This window comes from Syngnathus floridae, chromosome 6 (genome assembly GCF_059516105.1).
Source record: "Syngnathus floridae isolate MCC-2025c chromosome 6, RoL_Sflo_1.0, whole genome shotgun sequence".
NCBI classification, from domain to species: domain Eukaryota; kingdom Metazoa; phylum Chordata; class Actinopteri; order Syngnathiformes; family Syngnathidae; genus Syngnathus; species Syngnathus floridae.
Window position 1 is genome coordinate 15145219 of NC_142418.1, and position 18758 is coordinate 15163976.

The following is an 18758-nucleotide window of genomic DNA, read 5'->3' on the forward strand; positions in this document are numbered from 1 at the left end:
TTGGCCGCCTGTTATACAACCTGGCCCGAGAAAATCCGAGGCGGCGCTTGCAGATGCGTCCAGTCGGTATTATTTTTACGACGATAATTACGGGAAGTGCTGCTCCACCTGCCATCATTTTCATCGTTACGCAGGCTGTTCCGCTTTTGACCCGCCGGTGAGTGAACTCTCGCCGGCTGGCTTTTGGCACACTTGTGAATGATAACTTCCTGTGCGTCGACAACTCTGCGGCGACTCGTAAAAAAAAAAAAAAAAAGCCCTTCAGCGCATTTCTCAGACTGTGAATTGAGTTTTATGATGCCAATTAACAATGGCAGCAACCTGCAGTTTGACTAATAATATGCAAAAGGCTTTATTATTAGTCATTACTGCAGGGAAGGATTATGGTGGGCGCTGGCATTGCATGGTGGATTGGAAATGACTGTCATTTGAGGTCATAATGACTCAGGAATTACTGAGTGTTTTGGAAATGCTGTTATCTTTGCTCACGTATTGCACATTATGAATTGGACTGACTCGTCGGCATAGCCGGGGTGTGCAATTTACAGCTGGCCTATAATGCCAACAAATGAAATCGGCTCAAATTTGACAGCTATCCGACAATTTTTTTTTTAGGAAATGCCCAAACTATCTATCCACACGTGTTGCTCCACCATTTTTGTTCAGGTTCGCTGATTTGAAGAGTTATAACCCCGCAGCACTCTTCGTTAGCCTGTCTATGCTGTTTTACATTGTTTGTTAGCATTAAGCTAAACGAAATTCACCAAGGCCTATTTATGAGTGTTTTTTGTTTTGTGTGTACTTTGACGCCGACTGGGAGTGATGAACTGAAAACACGATAACAGATTCAATATGTTTTTGGGCAGTTTGGGAATCCCGGCACGACAGGCCGCACACGACAAACTGGTTTACAGCCTCGGTAAAAGGGAATTCCTGCTACATGCTGTACTTAGCACAGCAGGCCGAGCCTTCAGAGAGAAATAAAGTCACAAAAGCGCCATCTGTCGCAAACAAGCCCTCTTTCTTGTCGGAAGCAGCACTGTGAGTTCTATCACCTTGTAATACAGCGAGGGGGCAAAAAAAAACTTTTAAAAAGAAGGCCAAATGTTCAGCTTGTTCCTCGGGTTCACAAAGCCGGTTTGACCGACACGCTCCGCTCCTCAGGCCGACAAAAAGAAGTGATTTGCGGTGACTAAAGGCTGGAGCACTGACACGTCTGGCTCTTTAATCAGGAGCCAGAGTCTGACACGGACGCTTAACCCCTCGCGCGGCGACCCCCGCGGGGGCAGAGCTTCTTTCTTCGCCACCTCTAGCGGGAGGGTCGCTTAGATCAATGGCTTTATATAGAGTGGGGACCTTTGAGCGGATTTTTTGCGCTGCATTTGTACCGATTTCCTCTGCTGTGCTTTAATCTGGATACAAGGTTTAAAAAAAGAAAAACAATGAATCTTCCTTTAGAAAAATGTTAATTGATGTCAGTTTTTAATTTAACAATGTTTATTATTGTGCCGATTAGAGAGGGTTTTTTTTTGTTTTTTCACAGCGCTAAGTTAGCCAAATTAATTGCAGATTAATCAGGTCTTGGAGCAAGTGAGACAAAATGGAGCGTGCTAATTAGCCGGAACGAGGAAAGCCGCTGTTGATTCATTCTCGCGAGGTGAACAATCGGCCGAATGCAAAGTCAAGCCCTCGAATTGGATGTGTGTAAAGTCAAACAGACAAAAAAAAAAAAAATTTACTTGAATAAATACTGAAAATTGGACAAATCACAACGGCTTTGTCAAAGTAGCGGGCATTTCCGTTTCCATCACTAACAATGATGTAGGAGGGGGTCCCGGCGGGGTCATTCGATAGGAGGTTAAATACAGGTTGAACCCGCGGGCCTGTTAACGGCGAAGAAGGCCGCGGCGTCACGCAACATTTCCACGCCGATACGTCGATACGGCCTCGGGAAAACACCCCGCGGCGTCACAATTAGGCGGAGAAAGGCTGGCTTCTCAAACAATACTTCATAATTTATGTCATGAACGACTGGCGCGGATACGAGAGGAAAAAAAACAAAACAGCTCAGCTAATAAATATTTGCTCAGTATATGATTTCCCGAGTATTCGTTTCAAATGCTCCTTCAAGCTCCTTTCCGCTGGGTCAATACGACAAAAGAATCTGAATCAGTCTTTTTTTTTTTTAACGCACACACACACACGAGGCGCTGTTATTCAAACATCGCCGACGGGCAGAACAGCTTGTTGATTTTTTAATTATTCTCCGCGCGTATCAAGCAAGGCGACACGCAAAGAACGCTCGCAGTCTTCCACGTAAACACACAAAGAGCGAGTGTGTGTAAATATGCGCTGACTTGATGTCTTATGGATACTTGATCATTTTCTCAGCTATGAATCGTTGTGGTGTTGATTGACTGTCATGCTTTCCCTGTCTTCCTTTTTATACTGCTCGTTTCTATTCTGCCTAGCAACAGGCAGATCAATAATGCTAATGTGTCTTTGCTGTCGAAAAAAAAAGACATCGTACTTTTCTTTCCACTGTGTGGCTTGCTAATAAAGTAGCGGGCGCCACATAAGACAAGATGAAGCGGACACTGGAACTGGGAGTCCCCGTTTCGTCTCGAAAACAGAATCGTGTGTGTGTGATTGTCTTGGCTAGATGATATCTAATGGGCGGAAAGAAAAGTAGCATTAAAGGTGTCATCAATCATCCCTCGAACTGTCACACTTTTTTCTCATTCAGCTCTGCCAAGCGGTCATCAATTCATTAACGCGCGAGCGGGATGCAAGAGTTGAACTCTGGCAGGACGCCAAATAAACGCCACGATGAACGAAGCGGGCGGCGTTTTCATGTAAAGCGTGAACGGTGGATGACAACAGCTGCCGTTGAGTTTGATACGGTGGAAGATAATGATTCAGCCGAAGATGGTTTCATCAATCAGCCCGACAGCGTTCACACAATTAACGAGATTCTCACGAGCTCGCCATCGGAAATGGCGTGAGATTCCCAAGACTGGCTAAAAGTTAGCGAAGCTAGAAAAGCGGACAGAGGGAGGCTGTCAAATGTTTGCTTTGTAGCAACTTTTATCTTCATTCGCAGGACTGGCGGGCGGCTGACGTTGACGTCTTATTTTTCCAGAAGAATCGCTAGGCTGAGGTTTCGATTTCTTTGTCGGCCCCGTACGTTTCGACGCGAAGCCGTTTAGCCTCGGGCTCCGCTGTCTTTTACTCCCAATTTAATTGCTAAGAAAATATGATTCTTTCTCCGAATAACGGCTCACACCTTTTTTTTTATGTCGTTGGAGCGTGATGATCCGCGAGACAGCGTTAAACACGAGGCATGCATGGTTTTGACATTCAGCCACGTGATGATTGTCTTTCATCAGCACCAATGTGAAGTACTCTTCACTCTAAATGGTCACCTTGATAGCTTCTGCTGAGGCACCGGTCACGATGCCTCGCTTCGTTCTGCTTTCCTGCATGCATGTGTGTTTATGTGTGTGTGTGCTGTCAGATTCATTTTCATCTAGAGGCCACATTAGCATTAGGGTTCCCACAAAGGACTATTAATAAGTGAATCTGGGACTGTATTCATCTCATGATGACATACTGTAGTTGCTTCTGCATTTGATTAGTATCCCTTTGAGCAAGCGAGGTATGAATGAATAATTTGTTGAAAAAAAAAATATCTGAGCACGTACAATACTGTTTGCTAGCTTTCCAGTCCATACAATTTATAGGTGAAGCGTTTTTATTTGACCAGTGTTTAAGCTCTTATCTTTGACTGCACTTTTGATATTCCACCAACAGGGCGGCGCTGCACAAAACAGAAAGAAGAAATTAGCGGTGGATTTTTAAAAATTCTCCAGATTTTTTCTGTGCGTTTGGCAACACTTCACTACTTGCACACTTATGAATTGACTAAGTGTGAATTGTTGAATGTTTTATCTTATCAATACATCTTGTTAACATTTTACGGTAGCGGACGAGGGACTATAAATGTAAATAAGCGATACGCTAACTTTTACACAAGTATTATACGAGCATTTATCAATGTGCATCATCCCGTTTAAGTAACGGCAACTGAAAGAAGTCAAAAAAGATATCTTAATTGAGAGTCTCCCTCATGTTTGGGCTTTTCATTGCTGTCTCGTAAAATAAGCGAGTCACTGCGATTCAAGTAGGGACTTAACCTATTTTAGCTTTATTTTTTTTTTCTTTTATCGACTGTATAAAGTTTACGACTGTGCACTTCAAGCACGTAAAGCACTTTGTGAAAATATCTTTCTAAATAGAAACGTACTTACCATAATCGGTGCAGTATCGAATTCACCGCGCGTAAAATGATGGAATTAAATATACAGTACATCGTACAGTATGTTCTCCTAGGTTGAGCGGTCATGTGACACGCACTCATGTATGAGCGAGACAAGGTGACACAACACACGCACGCCTGCGCTGATGACTGATGGCCAAACACGACCCATGTGACCTCGTGCGTTCAGTCGCTCCCGCCGAGGCGACGATGAGCCGATAACACGCGAGCATGTTTAGTGTCCTGGGAAGGGCTCGTTTTTAACTTTTAGAGGTCTTTGTATAAACACAACGGCTCGACGAAAACGTGCACAAATGAAGCGCATTGTGCACATCTTACGCAATATTTCTTCTTTTGGTGTCTAAACACGCACGGTAATGACTCCACATGCTCAACCGCTACGAGCCAAACAAAGAAGCGGCGGGACAATAAATGACTCCCGAGCTGCTTTTAAAAACAATTGGCCCCGATAAAAACGCCAACTTTGACGAGTCATTCTGTGCCACCACGCACGCCATCCGTTCAATGTACAGTGTTTGAAAAGCAACGCAAGGGAGAATCCCAAACGTCACTCGTCGGAAATGTGAGGCAGACGTGATAAACACTTAACCACTATGCTGTCCTGGATTTGATCCAAGTGGGGAGCGGCGCAAGAAATAAATGTTGATTGACACTTTAGTGAATGACCGAGGCCATAATACAAACTATAATCGACGGTATATTATTCTATTGATTAGTGATGATATATCTTTTAAAAATGCTTGTACATTTTGATTGTTTTTCTTTTCATTCTGAATCAAAACATTTTTTTTGGGTGGGGATGTTTATGTCAGTCGTAAACTTTGAAGATACATGCGTTTGTTGGCTGTTATTATAATACGCAAATATTAAATGATGATTATTAACTCGTTCAAAAATTGACAAAAAAAATATCATTTCGTCACTATCGGATGAAACTCTTCCCTGTCCAAATTTACTCAATATTTTCTCCACAAATTTATTTTAGTCTGTTATTTTTTTTACAAATGATTGACCAATCAAAGGTGTCGAAAATATCTCGCTCTCTTTGACGACGCAACGTTAACAGCTCTTGAAGAATTTCCTGAAAAGTGACAAATTTGGAGATTCTGCCCAGCACCAGCCATTTAAATCCATAAAAGGCCTCACCGCCTTTAGAAGAAGCACAAAATAATATGAGCTCATCATCCAGGGAGTGAATCTTCTCCGCGTGCATGGATGAAGGCACATTACAGGCATCTTCGAAGCCATGCCAGCAATATCGTAGTCTGCAACATTGTTCCCAGTCACGCCGAATCATTAAAACTGACAGTGGCCCCCCCGGGCAAGAATATCTCACCGAAGAGCAAGCTTTTTTTTTTGTTTTTTTGACGTGACTGAACAAAGGGAATCTCCTGCCCCCCCCCTGCTATTTTCTTGCCTAAATCCAACCAAGCATCTCCCACACGCCTGTTTCCAAGTCACCACACCAGAGACACCGTCTACCTGCCAATTGTGCTTATTAGCCTCCGAGTCATGCCTCGAGGGAAAAAAAAAAAAACCAACACTCCACCTGAGCGCCTCTATGCACTTTCAGACGGCAAAAAAGTCAAAAGTGAAAGTCCAACTTATGTTCTCAATTAAAAGTGACTGACGGTGTGTTTGGATAATCACTCCGAGCCCGAAATCGCCGATGTGAAGTGTTGGGTGATGCGCAGCTGACCTTGTTGGAGCATGAAGAAGCGAGGAGGTTCACTTCCCAGCTTGTCGCCACCCTGTTGCGTCTCGTCCCTCACCCGCGGATCCTCCTCATCTTCCTCCCGGGCCAACTTGACGAGCTCATGAGGGAAAGGCGGCCGGATGAGGAAGCGAATGCACTCTTCGCGCCCCCGACTTTCCTCCTCGGTGTCTCCCTCATCTGTCGGAGCGCGGCGGCAGCTGAGTTAAGAGAGAGCGAAAGACAGAGTGAGATGAAACAACACACGGGAGAGAGAGAGAGAGCGAGGGAGGGTGGGGAAAAGAGAGAGGGAGGGAGGGAGGGGCTGGTGTGGATTCTCCATAGTGCTTGTTTATCTCCTCTCCTTCAATCGTCATTCCTCCCGAGGGCCACACACTTCCTGTTAGCGCTGGGCTCAACTTACCTTCTGAGTGAAATCCATTTTGTGCACTTTGCTTTTTTCACCCCAAGCCTGTATGTTCACGATGACATCAAACTATTCCGTTCCGACCGAAGTGTATTTGCATGACTAAGCATGTTCAAACAAGGCTCGTATATACGTATAAAGTTTTTATTATAGTGACGGTTTGACCATGGTACATTAGCTTCCATTAGTTTCTCCCTCGGGTCAGTCATTATGTATTCGTGCCACACCCCCCCCTTCGAGTTTTCATGCTAGTTCACAATGTTTTATTCAAAAAGAGGTCGGCTATTAGACTTGGCTGGTGAATCAATTCCCTGAGAATGATCTTTTTTGTCTGTTCCATCAAAAGAACAAAGCTGACATTTTGTGACATTTAATTGCCCGTGCTTTTGGGGATCGCACGATAATGCCTTTCTGCGACGAGGGACGTGACGAGGAAGCCTCTCAAGAGTTCCGAGATCGATTGAATCAATAGACGTGAGAGGCGCCGGATCGATTAAGGTCTCGCGCATCAGATTAAAAGTTGTCCTGTACTCAGGTGAACTGCTCAGGTGGGAACGTTTGATTGGAGGAGAGGAGTGAACGGAAAAACACTGATGAGAGGAGCACACGGGAAAAAGAACAAACTGTGACAAAACGACGACTGTGGAAGTTAAATACGACTAAAAGGTGTCAACGGGTCCTTTTACCGAACCGGGAACAAAAGCAACCTGCCTGAGAGATCTTGCTGGCAAAAAGGAACAGCAGGCTCTTTGCTTGCGCAACATGGGCGCGAGATTCTTTCTGAAACATTAAACATGTTCCGCCGAGTACGTTCCTCCACATGACATCTTTTGTGGCGCTCTTCATCTAATCAACATTCAGCGTGAGGGAGACACAAATGTTTTATTTCAACCAAAAAAATAAGTGATCACGCGGACCCATCAGCGAGATCAGAACATGACGAAGCCATACACTTCCTTACATTACTTATGAAATATTGAGTGGAAGGGGAAATGTACTTGGGAAATGAGGTCATGATGGATGGATGCGAGCAGGGAGGCTGTGTGGATTGCTCACTTAAGATCCGACACACACACACACGTGATATGCGTGTCACAATGTAACAGGAGCAGTCATTGTTTTGGGGTAACAATGTGAGTAAGGTTATAGAGGAGCAAGACCGGCATCCATGCTTGAATTGTTTTCCATGGCATGAATTATACAAAAGGTTCATCAACTCTTATTATCGACACCGCCTGCACATTCCTGGAAAACAAGCTCTCGTTATTTTTATATTTCTCTTTGGACGAGGAATGGCTTATATAGTCGGCCATTTTACCCGCAGGCTATTTGATACAGATGTGACTTTCACTTTTTAAAATATAAACACACTCCAGGCTAAGTTTGGTATTAAATGGTAGCCGTTCTGGGAAATGTCTGTTATGATTATTTCTTTTCCTCCATGGCCATGACGGAAGCGATGCTTTTCAAATGTGCGGCTTCGTCCCGTGACGATCAAGCCGGTGAGTGTTGTCGCCAAATCATTTCTCAGGGGCCCCGGCTTAAAGCGCTCAAGATGGAGGTCAAAGGAGGCCCGGCGAAGCGTGCAAATCCGTGCTGAGTAATTGCACGTCCTTTTTTTTTTTTTTTTGGAAGGATGCTGCTTATGTGCATTTGGACCCTTCTGGCCGGTGGGGACAATCATCTTGCATTTGGATATTGAGGCGCACTTCTTACCTCCACCAAGTGGTTCTATTGATAATTTCAGAGTGGAGTGAGGGCGAGCAGGATTGCATAAAAAAACAATTTCCTTTATACTTAGGAAAGGGCAGAAAACAAACCAGTGGCATAGATCCAGAAAAAGTGCAGATTCCAAGTATAAGAAGAAAACTTGTTACTAGGCAGGGTTGGTTGTGCAATTTGCTGATGTGAATAAAATGCCACATTAAAGTTGTGACTGGAGAAAAAAAAAAAAAGAAACATGAATCCTGGGAAAAATTTTTGCTCGGAGGTAAAAAAATAAATAAATAAAATTAAATAACAATTACAATGCTCAAGTTTGGTCACCACTGTACTAAAACATTTTTTACTAGCTCTAACGACTCAAAATTATATTGATGTTATTTTATCTAGGCCAATTAATTTTAATACCGCAGGACCTGACCTGTTTGATAGCACAATGGCAGCCGTCAAGAGTTTAGACGGCCCGACGCTGGGAAGGACAAGCAATTTTGGTGAGATGCCACGACCAATTTGTCAATCACACAGCGAGCAATAACGCTGTCAGTCAAACACCAGGCTTGGAAAATTACATCTACCCAACAATGATTTCATCTAATGGTACAACTTTCAGTCACATTCCGCAACACTGCAGCTTAATTAGCTTGTCCGCCTCTCGTTTTCCCGAGAAGCATGCGGCGTGCTCTGCAGCTTTGTTTGCCTTTCCAAATGGGGAATTTAGATTTCCGCGCCGCTATTTTCCAGCTAGCTGAGCGCTTCATGATCGAGTCTTTGCTGATGGTAAGTGACGCCCCACGTGATTTGAAACAAGCAACAGGAACTTTTGAGGCAATTACAAGCTCATCAGAAAAGTCCCTGGGGAAAGCCACACAACAAACGCTTGGCTAAGTCAGGGACTGAGAGCAATTGATTTAAAACATCGGGCCAAAACGGAACAAGACTATTGTTTCATACCTGGACTGGTGCCTTGAGATACAAGTTCAGTTACTGCTATGACCACACTTGTAACTCAAAAACGGAATTCGTGAATTAAATGAAAAAATTTGTCTACGTGTGTTGCTCAACCGCTTGTGTTCAATAGTAGTGGCTGTTTTACGTCATTTTATTTGCCTTGGATTTAACTTGACAGTTGACGGCGAATGGCAATAAACAGCTGGACGTTGTTTTTTGCGAAGAATTCAAATTGCTGCTTGCTACGAAATGAGTCGAGTTATTTTTGTATGTAAGTCAATCTAAAAATGATCCTGAGTGATTTGATACAGAAAACCAGAAGTGTGACACTGTACGGCCATTTCAATCTATTTTTTATCCGTCAAAATGGATACAGTAAAATGTCAAATAGCGGAGGGTGGCTCCATCAAATATTCAAAAGCCGCCAATAGTTTTTGCGTTTTATTCATCCCTGTTGCCGTGTAAACAACAAAGGCTGCGCAACGCAGTCACCCGTCAGGCTTCTTTTCACTGTGAAGGCTGCACAAAGGCGTCGTTGTCAGTCAGGCCTGTTTTGAAAGGTGAAGGCCTGCGTGAGTTTTTGGGCTGCGAGATGATTTTGCCATGAATATCTGAAGTGCTGCTAAATGTGCTTGAAAAACATACAAAGGAATAAAATGACCAATCACAACAGACTCATCTATCCATAGTGATTAACTAATATTTAGAGTGAATGATTTAGAAGAATCTCAAACATTCTTTCAACTTCTATTATTCCCCATAAGAGCAACATCACTTTTAAAACCCCAAACGGTCGACCGGTTTATAATTCAGATTCTGCTATGAATGAGATCTTATCTTTAAAACTGAAAGTCACAGATGGTATTTATATGCAACAAAGATATCTGCTGCTGCTGCTGTGATTAAACTGAATGTCAAAGTGAACACTCCAGTCGCCTGTAAGTTAAATGGAGCAGCAACGATGGAATTCAATTCAGTGACACAAACATTAACCTCGGCAGAAGCCGTCCAGGAAGCTTCTTGCGACGCCAAGACGTTTTAGCTCTGGCAGAGAACTATTTATATTATGTTTGATAGGCTTTTAAGGCCACGTGTATCCAGAGCCGTCGCGTGTAATAGCTCATCGTTGCTGTGGGGAGCAAATCTTTCAAACGTCCTCTGTAACTACAACTCTGCCACCGCGCCAGCAGAGGATTGATGACTCGCAGAAACTTGTAAAAAAAAAACTTCGGAGCCATCCTGAACTCTGCATTGAGACTTTTAAAGGAGGCAGGACAGAGATATTCCTTTCCCATCTAATCTGTTACAATCACGTGGCTTCCGTTTGACCTTGGAAGTTCCACCGGAATTTTGTTGGTGTCATCATAATCCGTGTGTCGGAAAAGGTCCATAATTCAAAACTACTGATTGATGCGACCTTCCGTGTCATGATGGCGCATTTCAAGGTTTAGAAGCTGTAAACATACGTAGAGCTGAGCTGGATGAGTCGCAAATGAGGGATGAGAATGTATTAATATTCTGAGTGGCCAGCGTGTCAACGTCGGGTCAGCTCAATGTCATCGGTAGCCTGATTGGGGTCAAACGCAATTTGCGGAGTGGCTCAGACGAGGTCATGTAAGCGGACCTCGGATGAGGGAAATACAAGATCATAATTATGCTTCGAGTTGTCTTTCATGTGTCAAAAAATATCCACATTGCTTTAACTCATTCTCTGCCAACCAAGTTAATATCTTTGACATCTATAACCGTCAATGGCACTGAATGAGTTAAAAGAAAGCAAGGTTATTTATTTATTTTTTAAGAGAATAGTGGTGAATCATTTCCAATTTAGTGACATCATATCAATTAGGGAATCATTATGAAAATAGGCTATATTTTTCATTCCGAACAAAGTTTACAATTATTTACCGCTTATAAAATCTGCTTATCAAGCGAACCAATCACCCCAATAGATGGCGAGAGGACAAGCTTTGTTAAGCAATCTTGGGGATTCTAATTATACTTTAAATTACATTATCATAAATCAATAAAAGGTCATTCTGATGCTGACTACAAATGAGTACAAATATTAGCTGTACTTCAACTCAGTAATGAGGAGTTATTATGACAGTATCAAAATGCAAATAAAGTCGTGACTCTTATTTTCATGCATTCCAATCCAAAACGTTCAAAAAATAATAAACAGCATGAATCAAATGTGATTCAATCCAGAACATTATTGGGCACAAAATACCTCCTCCGTTGTCCTCTCGCTGGCCTCAGTCTGAACGGAGCGCGGTAGTAAAAAGAAGCAGGCTCCTCTCATATATAAACTTTGGCTGTTCTGCTCCTTCCAGTGTTTGGCTGCACAAGACAAACAAGTGAAATCATCCAAGACTGAATCATCATCTCCGAGATCATGCCGGAGTACCAGAATATAAATTTTAATTGCTCAGGCGAAGCGAAGAGAGCTGAGTTACTGCGAAGAACTAGCGGGGCAATAAATACGACACCGTTGAGCATATAAAGCCACGGAGCGCTTTTTTTTTTTCCTCTTCAGGAATCATTCGGTTGAAGGCGAAAGAATCCAGTGTCCTTGAGATCACGGCCACGTAATTTACCGACAAATGCCAATCCTCCTTTCCGTATTTTCATAGCCGGCAATCAGACGGACGTGTCGGAGATCATAGGTCGTCGCCGGGATCGGATTGTCAAACAGGATTTTAATGACATCCACAAAGCGATGCGGCGCAATAAAGAGTGATGTCGGCGACCATGTCGGCCGACAACAATGAAGCCCAAAGTTAAATGCGATCGGGCTGGTTAAATAACTAATCACAGCCAACAAGCATAAACACGCTTGCCACTTTGAAACGTGCCAAGTGCTTCTATAAACAATGTGAACAGTGCTTCCGAGACGGTGGCTTGTCATCGGTCAGCAGAAAAAAAACGAAAAAAGAAAGGCTGTAAATAAAATAAAATACCCTCTTTTTTCTTAGATGGGCACACTAACATTTGGTCTCAAGTGCACATTTTTTTGAATTGCAGTGTACTTGACGAGAACGGTTGCTTTTGTCTGTCAGTTCCAAAAGCGAGATCAAGGTCCGCGTTCGGTTTTTGACCATGCTCAAGTTCTATTTGATTGCTTGGCCATCAAAGCACTCTAAAATGACAGTGACACTGCGGACATGCTCAAGGATGCAGAGCAAAGGCCACAAGCAAGCAAAAAAAAAAAACTTTTGAAAATAGCATGTAACATTTCAGACTTTTTATGTACCTACGCAGTTCTGATTTGACTTGACAAGAGATTCGTGTGCACGTTGATTGGTAACGACAGATGACAGTTGAGCGGTTTGGCGTCCGTCTTCAGCTTGCCGGGTCACAAATAACCGTGGAAATAAATACTATGTTCAGCTGTGCCTTGGTTTTCATGTATTTGCTGTATTTACACCAATGGGTGTGGTAGTCTTAAGATAATTGGTGCAGTTATGGTTTTTTTTAGATGCTACGAGGCATCGGAAGGAATATTTTTCTAGAAAAGACTCGAGTGGAATGAAGTTCTCGCAGGTGCGCTTCATGCCGGCGGGCGTGGGCAGAGGGGTCACTCGTTATGCTTCTCTTCCTTTACTCCTCTGACATCATCATCTATCAAACACGCTTGTGTGTTGACAGCTGGAGTGTCGCTCAAATGAGATATTTTCACTTTGACGGGCAGATTCTCTCACCAAAATTTTAAAAACTTTGGAAATGCTCAACTTTGTCTGTCTTATGTGCAGATGCCTTCAGCTTCCCTGGTGGTCTAGTGGTTAGGATTCGGCGCTCTCACCGCCGCGGCCCGGGTTCGATTCCCGGTCAGGGAAAGTGAGTTTTTTTTCCTTGTCTACACCATCTTCCAAGAACTGAGTCCAGCAAGCAGACATGAATGAAGAGAGGTCTCGTTCCAATGTACTTTACGGCGACAGGAGACTAACAGTGGCGGACAACTGCCAATCTGGATTGCGTTTGAGATGCGTGGGTGTGCAAGTCCAATCTATTCCTGGAGCTGGATGAGTTAGCTCAGCAGACGTTGAAAGGAGACGTCCGCAAATAGCAAAGCTTCAATTTTTTTTGTTAGCAGGATGAATCGGAGCTGAGGTGCACACCTGAGCCAGCGTTTTGATAACAAGGGAAGTGAGAGATGACAAGACAAACTTGTGACTCATTGGGAAGTCCAGCTGACAACTTTGGCTCAGTTACTACATCGAATTTTATATTTAAGGACAAACTCAAACGGAACCATCAAGGATTGATATTAGCAATTCAAATGAAAGTAGTAAAAAGTTCTCCGCCAAAACAAACCGTACCTCAGCTGGAAGTGTCGGCCTCCGAGGGGGGGTCACGCTCCGTAAACAGTTACGAGGCCGCCGCGGCCGTAAAGACGGGCCTGCGGTTCTGCTCCCCTGAAACACATGTGACAGTTGTTAGTATTGCAGTCAAGCAGGAGGACTCAAGAAAATACCTTCCATTGTGTCCGTAGAATCAGAGCGTATTCACACCATAACAATGGCTCGGCGCCTCGTTTCTTCCGGCTGTCAGAAAAAAAAAAAACGCTGCGTTTCCATGGCGACCGCGCGGCTATTAAGCCGGCTATCCGGACGGAGATAACGCAGTGCTCAGAGTTGAGAATGACTTCGTTCGTCCACATGTCATTCTTCAACCGGGCTGGGAGAAGTGTTTTAATACTGATTTAGAATTCAAGCAAATTATTTTGGACGAGGGTGTTGCGTTAATTGCGTTGAGTCAAACATGGCCACCCTGTTTGGCAGCTGCTGTCATCGTGGCGGAACAGCTTGTATTTACGAGGCTGTCTATAAAAAGCTATATATATGTAAATAAATATTTCACATCGTTTATATATTTCATTCCCTCTGTGGCAAGCAAGTGTATGTTGGTTTGTAAAAAGCACACTCCATATGTTAGATGATGTACATGTGAAAAACAAAGAGGTCTAAGCAGGCTAACCCTCCCGTGGGCTAATAGGTTACTATGACAACGGGAGAATGGAAAAGGAGTTCCCTTGGTTGAAAAGGTTTTCCCTGTCTTCTCTCCTCCAGTCTGACACCATCACACAGGAGATTCACACATCGTCACGTCAAATGAATCCACTACGTCCGAAATGGAAGCGACTTAATCGAGCGACAATTATTTTTGCGCCATAATTGAATCAAAAACACTTGGTGAATTCTGATTAAAGTACCTGTTGAGGAGGCGCCATTATTTTTCCACATTTAATTTGTGTCATGATGAACTGCTTGATTTTTCCGATAGCTCAGTTGGAACCTCGCGATTCTCCATATCTTGCTTTTCAACAAAACTTTGTACGATAATTTAACCGGCTGCCAACAAAACACTCAATATTAGCTCATTTTATGCCAATTTGGCTGGATGGAAAACGACTAAACCGATCATGCACAACAGGAAAACAAGAAATATTTGATCACTTGAGGTGACGGTAGACAAAAAGCTGACCTGTATCTCAACATCCTCATTTGAGCACGGAAGAAAAAAACACCACAAAAAAAATCTATGAGTAAATAATAAAAAAAAAAAAGTGACAGTTAATGAGGGATTATACGTGGTCGGTGGCATTTGCCGAGCACTTTTATCGAGCAATACTCATTATCTGGAGAATTATTCCCCCTTTTAGTACCTAATCAGGCCGCTGTGGATTAGCTTCGGCTCATGCAAAATGTATTTTGCGCTTCAGACACTCTGGAGGGATGCCACGAAATACAATTCATGGCAGTCATGTAAAGAAATGCTTGCGTCATACAAATTGTTTCCATCATTATACATTCTTCAATACCTTGACTCCAAATCTTTTTTTTTTTTTTTTTTTTTTTTGCCGTTGCTCTCCCTATTTGGTATTCTGTCTGTCTCGTTTTGCCTGCCAAGTTGCTGCGAGGCTGACCTTTAACTGGTGAGAGAATTAAGTTATCCACTAGGCATATTTAAATGGTCGGCACATAGTTAATATCCTTATTGTTATGCGTGTGAGAAAGGAATTGCTCAACTATTTTGTGACAACAAGCCTTCGAGAGTAAAACAAGACCATTTAGGAAAGCTTATTATCTTTTTATCCAGATTATGGAGATGGAATAAAGAAAATTGTTTTCTTATAACATTGTATGTAATATTGCTACGATGATTTGAGTTTTTAATTGATAGCATTTTTGTTCCAATCCACAAGTGATGATGTCAATCTGGATTTTTGTTTTGAATCTGAAGAAGGTGATGAGGAAGTACAGATCTTAGATGGCTAAAGAATGGCGTGCTAAAGGCTAAGGTTAGCATTATAGCTAAGTCTTATTTATGGGTTACGGTTCAGGTTATATTGGTTGGGGATTATTAGGTTTAAAGTTTGTGGTCTTGGCTTGGGTATTTCCAGTCCTCCATCATCTGATCAGTGCACACCTGCCACCAAAGTTCTTCACACACTAGTTGAGGAAAGAACACGGGGGAGCAAGCAAGGCGGGATGTGGGACCAGATGGCCGGCATTGAGCAGACCAACTGTGCAGTGATGCACATTTTCAACCAAAGCCTGAGGGTGACGGCGGGTTGCACAGCTGTGAAAGCCATCCAGCCAAGTTCCAGAGTCTGGTCAAAAATCCTAAGGCTCTAAAAAAAAAAAAAAGCCTTAGACCATATGGATTCCAACTTATCACTGAGTTGTATATTAACCAAAAGAGAAGATATGAGTCTCTGTGGCGCAATCGGTTAGCGCGTTCGGCTGTTAACCGAAAGGTTGGTGGTTCGAGCCCACCCAGGGACGCTGAGATCTTTTGCCAGGAAAATAACAAAGTGATCCCCACCAAAGCTTCAAACAGGATAAAGACAATCCAACAAATGTTTGGTGAGGAAAAATAAGCACAAGATTTCGCCTGATAGTTTAGCTGTGATTTTAGCCTCTTTGAACTATTTCAGCAAAACTCAGAATATGAGTCTCTTCAAGGTGTCCCTTCAATATCTCGGGCTGAGTCAGCGGACGGTGAAGTCGATGCCCCCAACGGGTGAGGCTTTTTGACCGTGGTTCTCCTTGACATTTACACTGAAAGTGAAATGTCAGTCGCTGGTATTTTAGAATCTCTTGGAGTTGAAATTGAAAGGGTCACTGAGCGTTTCATCTAGAGGGAAATGAAAACCACCGAGAGACAACAACGCTGACGAGGAGCGACAGGTGTTCTCATCCGAAAATCAATAGCTAAGAAGAAATTGAAGATGCACATGAGAGAGAGCGTCCTGGGTTTGATTGAAAGGTTTGTACTTTGAACTGATCAATTTGTGAGTCAATCCCGTTTTGTCTGCTTTGATTGGATTCTAGAGGGACTAAAAGATTTTGAGGAAAAAAAAAAAAAAAAAAAAAGGGGATGTTCTATTTTAGTGGACTTGCTGGTTACAAGGCGGGGAAGAAAAGCAAGTAACCCCCCAGCTGAGCCGTGACACTTTTAGCACATTGAGTCAATGAAATGTTCACAGCGACTACAAAGACACAGGGGAAACGTGTCAGCGGGTAGAGTAGATTGAACTTTGACCTCAAACTAGCATTTGTCAAAAGGCTACAGCACACAAGCGAATCGGCGGGAGGGCTTGAAAGTCCGCTTGCCTGGAATGTGCTGAAGCCCCGCCCCCCGTGCTACACACAAGAGCACAAAATCCAGACGAGCGCTGCAACATGTCTCTGTGGCGCAATCGGTTAGCGCGTTCGGCTGTTAACCGAAAGGTTGGTGGTTCGAGCCCACCCAGGGACGTAAGATTTTTACTGTTTGTCTCTGAGATTTTTACCAAACCCTATTCAACCTCGATTAAGACTTGAAAATAGTCAACATATATACACGAAATTCTAAATACTTGGTGACTTTGGCTAACACAATTTAAAACAAACACTTGCAAAACCATAATGTAAACATCCAGGTGCCCAAATGAAGTACAAATTGTTTTTATATAAGATTTGAATTTGAACGTAGTCATCTAACTGCTTATCTGTGTGCTCCATCTCCTGATGAAGTCTGATGCGGGCTGTCATTTCCTGCAGCCACGCAATCGTATCTCACTGTCTGGCAAGGTTAACACTCAGCGGGCCTATTCAAGCATGACTTGCTTTACTCGGGAACATGCTGCATGCTCTTGTCTCTTCATCACATGCCAGATTCTTTGCACATGATCATGTTCTAGTAGTATAATTATCGCTGTCCAACACCTCGGCGGTTTCTTAGCAACTGCTATCCGCACATTTCCTGTTAGCTAAACAGATTTTTTTTTTCCCTATCCATTTGAAGCATCGCTCAGGAGATTTATGAACTCTTGACATGGCGATTGTCCTTCATTCAAATCTTCACACTTGCACTAAACAGCAGCGAATGAATTGAGGAACGACGAGGACTTCATCTAACCTTCGGAGCTAGCCAAACCGCCGCGGGACAAAAGAGTCGGAGAGTAGACGAACGCCGCAAGCGAGGGGGCTATGGATTCGGTCATGTCTTAAGTCAACGAGCCTGCGGCTTAGATGGCTTTGTGCATGAGCGCTAAAGCAAACAGGAGGGAGAGGTCAGCAAACGGCTGAGCTTCCAGATACTCAGGAGCTATATCTGTGATGACCAAAACAAAAATGTTCATGTTCTCAAAAACTGTCATTTTGAGGATCAATAGACATTTAGGAGCTAATACAAGCAAGCTTTGAAGCTACAAGTGGAGGAACCTGCGATTTGTAGATTGGACTTAAACTATCTTTCACCATTCCTGCGAAATTATCTAACCGTAGAGGTACAAATGAAAAGAGGATTCCATGTAGGCCAATTATAAATGATATCTCGGGGGATCAACGGATGCTGTTGTATGGCCAGATGGTGTTGTTATTTCACACTGTGCGATTGTGGACCACCTTGTTCATGTGAGGTTTTAACCACACAGGCTGCCACTGTGAACACAATCATACATCATAGATGGTCGCCTCCTCAAGTGGACGTTTTGGACAGATATCCGATAGGCTTACGGCTGCCCGCTGAGTCTTCCATTGACATTTGGAAAGCGGTTTAAAATATCTACTTTCTGGTTAAGCCCAAATCCTTTGTGTGGAAAATGTACGGAAAATGTTATTGACTGGCCCCGTAATTCAAGTTAATGACACAAATGATGTGTGCGATTTTCAGCGCAGACGGGTTCCAATTTCTCCGAGAAATAAAAGCAGGATAATTGCGTCATGACCTTTCCGAGCACGGCGGCTCAATTTGTTTACAGCAACGCGGGAAGGGGTATTTGTAAAGGCACAAAGTGCTTCACTGTAGGGACTGAGTTTCTGCCATTTTTCACCATCGTCATCATCGTGACGAGCTCCCTGATGTCTGCCGCTTGAACATCAATAAGATGGGAAATTACAAGCAAACAACAGAAGCTGGTGGGTCAGTCCGAGTCAGTCCCATCGTGTTAATTGCTGGGAAAGGCTACACCAATTTTATTTCAGGTCAATAGCAAAAAAACATTGACATAACTTAATTACATTTAATACTTGAGCTGTACGTATCGAATATGTTTAGCGTTAAATGTTCAATCGATTAGTCATATTTTCATGATGAATGTGAGGTGCAGGTATTATTGTTGTCCACAGGGGGTCGCC

General features: G+C 43.2%; 1 protein-coding gene and 3 non-coding genes across 10 annotated transcripts in view; 3 read left to right on the top strand and 1 right to left on the bottom strand.

Moving 5' to 3' along the window:
* The window catches only part of shisal1b (shisa like 1b), a 36932-nt gene that overhangs the window by 13478 nt on the left and 4696 nt on the right, over positions 1–18758 (bottom strand). For 2 of the 7 annotated variants that reach the window (XM_088379425.1, XM_088379427.1), the window contains exons 2-5: positions 13452–13547; positions 12386–12478; positions 11363–11472; positions 6039–6253 (exon numbers count right to left, since the gene is read on the bottom strand). The gene's annotated coding sequence lies outside the window, so the exon portion shown is untranslated. Of the gene's footprint in view, positions 1–6038; positions 6254–11362; positions 11473–11729; positions 11752–12385; positions 12479–13451; positions 13548–13606; positions 14663–18758 lie in introns of those variants that run through there. The other 5 variants (XM_088379422.1, XM_088379423.1, XM_088379426.1 and 2 more) reach the window with 4 other exon arrangements.
* Positions 12897–12968, top strand: trnae-cuc (transfer RNA glutamic acid (anticodon CUC)). Its single transcript has one exon. It is a non-coding gene; the product is annotated as a tRNA-Glu (tRNA).
* On the top strand, positions 15847–15920 carry trnan-guu (transfer RNA asparagine (anticodon GUU)). The gene has a single exon. It is a non-coding gene; the product is annotated as a tRNA-Asn (tRNA).
* Positions 16823–16896, top strand: trnan-guu (transfer RNA asparagine (anticodon GUU)). The gene has a single exon. It is a non-coding gene; the product is annotated as a tRNA-Asn (tRNA).